Source organism: Anneissia japonica, unplaced genomic scaffold (genome assembly GCF_011630105.1).
Source record: "Anneissia japonica isolate Jap-2015-1 unplaced genomic scaffold, ASM1163010v1 scaffold560_len657749_cov147, whole genome shotgun sequence".
Taxonomy (NCBI): Eukaryota; Metazoa; Echinodermata; class Crinoidea; order Comatulida; family Comatulidae; genus Anneissia; species Anneissia japonica.
This window is the reverse complement of record NW_022754288.1, coordinates 446160-449612: the sequence shown is the minus strand read 5'-3', so window position 1 is coordinate 449612 and position 3453 is coordinate 446160. Positions and strand designations below refer to the sequence as shown.

At 27.8% G+C, this 3453-nt stretch overlaps 1 protein-coding gene and 1 long non-coding RNA gene across 2 annotated transcripts in view; both read right to left on the bottom strand.

Annotated features, from left to right (window-relative positions):
- Window positions 1-3453, bottom strand: part of LOC117123173 (receptor-type tyrosine-protein phosphatase mu-like) — a 41808-nt gene that overhangs the window by 21145 nt on the left and 17210 nt on the right. The window lies entirely within an intron of this gene.
- The window catches only part of LOC117123174, a 5591-nt gene continuing 2677 nt past the window's right edge, over window positions 540-3453 (bottom strand). The window contains exons 2-3 of the long non-coding RNA XR_004447814.1: window positions 1284-1345; window positions 540-777 (exon numbers count right to left, since the gene is read on the bottom strand). This is a non-coding gene — a long non-coding RNA (uncharacterized LOC117123174). The remainder of the gene's footprint in view (window positions 778-1283; window positions 1346-3453) is intronic.

Genomic DNA, 3453 nt, shown 5'->3' with positions numbered 1-3453 from the left:
GTTCCTTAAATTAAGCATCAAACATTGAGGATTTAATTTTAAACATGTTACAGAAATTAGTCAATGGTACATACTGAGAGTCAGAAAAGTTGTTGAAATAGCCTTAATGATGACGATAAGAGATGATTCTTCCATTGAAGAAAACCATAATTTCTTATATTTAATGAACATGGAGAATGCTGTTTTAAATTAACAATGACATGTAGGATTAAATATTTATAATACTTAGTTTTTTGTCCAAATGTACAATGCAGTATTATACATAAAATTCAAATACCAAAAAATTGGCAGCTTATAAGCAAATTTTTACTCTCAAGAGCCAATGCATCTCATCATAATTCACAAAAAATTGTAATTCTGAATTTTTTAAATTTCTAAAATAACAAGTTGTAACTACATCCAATATTAAAATCTTATCTTTCCTCAAGGAATATGAATCTACAATACTTTGTATGTTCAGTGAATGACACATATCCATTTTACTAGACCTATAGTCTTCCTTTTTACAAATTATTAATCCGTGATCATCAATATAACATTGCTTAGATTTTCCTGACTGGACATTGTATATAATGAATTGCATACAAAATCATTAGATAATTGTTTATGGTGGCCAACAGAACAGATTTCCAGAGTAATTTTTTAGACTTCTCTTCACAGCCTGTTATTGAAATGTATATTGATTCTCTCTGCATAGAAGTTAAATTAAACAGTCTACCGTTGAGGTCAAACATTAAATCCATCTGACAGGGTAAATCTTGGATTCAAAACTATAGGCTGAAAGAATAAAAAAAGTATTACAGCTTTATATACATTTTAACAAAATGTGAGTGACTTTCTTGCGGAGAAACATTGTCACTGTAAATTAAAGATAATTTCTTCCCTCAAAAACTTAACAATTTTAAACTTGTGTATTAATGATAGGCAAAACTTAGACCAATTTGGTGATTTGTTAGGTGCCGTAAAAAAATTCATACAATCACCCATGAGAATCATTGGGAGTTTGTGCATTAATCATGGTCTTATGCGTATTGTATGACAATTAACTAAAATACTGTAGGTTTCTAGATGGAGCAGTAAAGGTTATTTGGTTTTTTGGATTACCTATAATTTTTACTATTATATAGACTGTGAATTGTGCAATAGGTTACACAATCCTCTTTTCAATTCTCTTTTATGTGTATTCACAAACTTAATACAGTGATTAAAATAACTGTACAGTGGGCATAATACATAATTATTCTGATATTCAACTATTTATATACTGTAAACAGTGAACCTACCTTATGCATGTTCTGTCAAGCATAAACTTGCTCCCAGTTTAACTGCTTGCATACAATATTTCCTGTAGAGAAAGAAGTGAGATTTAGTCACATTTCAATTATTGCATTCTTTCACAAGACTAATGAAAATAATAGACCCCTATAAAACTTCCCCTAACCCCAAACTCATAAAACAAAATATTGGCCACACTAATATCCCTGCATAGTTCATATAGCTAGAACCATCAACAAAATTCATCTGAGGGATAGACAAAATGAGATCAACAATAATTAAATTTAAGTTAAATTATAAGATTATAAGCCATCGTAACATTTATAGAACTTAGGCAAAAAATGAAAAACTATGTTTTTCTGAGATGTAAATACACATTTAATAAAGTGAAGGATTGACATTAGGGGCAGCAATGAGACCATCATATTAGACGTATTGACCTATTAAATTTCTAAAACTTTTCAATAAAACACATTTTAATGATAATGTGAGTCATAATAATAAGTTTATTATAACAAAGCTATTTATAATTTCATTGGGTATCTTATTAATGTGTGGACAGACATGTGTTTTTTGGACTCACTTGCTTTTATCATTGACTATTTTTCTAGATAGTTCAAGTGAAGTCTGTCAGTATACGGTAGTCCTAATTTAGTGAAAAACACATTACGTAAATGTAAGTAATCTGCAATAATAACAAAATAATCAAATAATTATAAAATAATAAATAAATAATGACATAAAAATAATAGATTATACAAGTCCGGAGAGTTTAAGGATTTTAAATATTTTTCTATTTTAAATTGTTTCACAAATTTTTGTGTTACATTTTTTTTTAAATAATTTAATAAAAGAAAACAAACCTAACACTTATTATTTAAATCCCTGATTTTAAAATGATTTTTTTCATGTATAAACTTTCTTTTTAAACTATTTTTATATGTATTTTATTCATTGTACATTGTTTGATATATTATACCATGGCCAAATGAATATCCCTTTGGATAATAAAGTATTTTTTAATTGAATTTGAATTTAAATGAATTGGAAAAATGTGAATTACTTTGAAACAAAGTGCTGTATGAATACTGGACATTGAGGATGAAATTGGCATGATCAGTATTTAATTTGCAGGATTCCACTGAGAAGTAATCTAACTCATATTTGTGTAGAAAATTGCTGGTAGGGAGGTAGGCCTAGGTGCGCAAAAACATCATAAGGCCAAGGTTACTGCAAAATAATATATAACTATCTATGTTGAAATATTGGAGAAAAAAACCTTAAATTAAATTAGGCCAAATCAAAAAATACTTGTTTAGCATCACCTCTTTAAAATTTAATACTTATGTTGGGAGGTGATTTTTTTTAAAAATTAATATATAGTATCAATAATCCTTGTTAGATTAGATGCTACCTTGCCATGCCTAGGCACAACTTACATTCCCACTCAGTAGCGGATCCAGAAATTTGAAATAGAGGGGACCCAGGGAGGGACCAATCCACAGGTTGTGGGTCTGTACACATCAGCCCCACCACGGTTTTGGCTGAGACAAGAAAATTTATTATTATTGCACCTCTAGATGATTGGAAATGGCACTCTCAGCACTTTCAAAATATATTTAAATATATTTAATTATTATTATTATTATTATTATTATTAATAATAATAGTTTTATTATTACTAATATAATTATTATTAATATCAATATTGTATCCTTGTATAATTTTCCTTTTTTTCCAATTTTTTTGTTATTTTGAAAACTGTAGGTGGAGAACAGGCCAGCTGGGCTCGCCCTTAAATCCACCACTGTTCCAAAAAAATTAATTTTTTTTAGTTTTAATCAAAAAACACACATGTGTTTTACAACCATAATTAATGCATAGAGTAATCTATGAACAAAATAAATGAAAATGAATGAATGAAAATATGAATGAATAAATGAATGAATAAAAATAAATTATTATTAAAAATGAATGCATAAATAAAATCAAATGAATAAATGAAAATGAATGAATGAATGCATTAATAAATGAATAGATGAATGAATATGTGATTGAGTGAGTGGGTGAATAAATGAATGAATTAAATAATGAATGAAGGAGTGAAAAAATTAGTTAGAATAAATGAGTGAGAGAATGAGTGAGTAAATGGATGGACGAATGGATGGAATATTATTA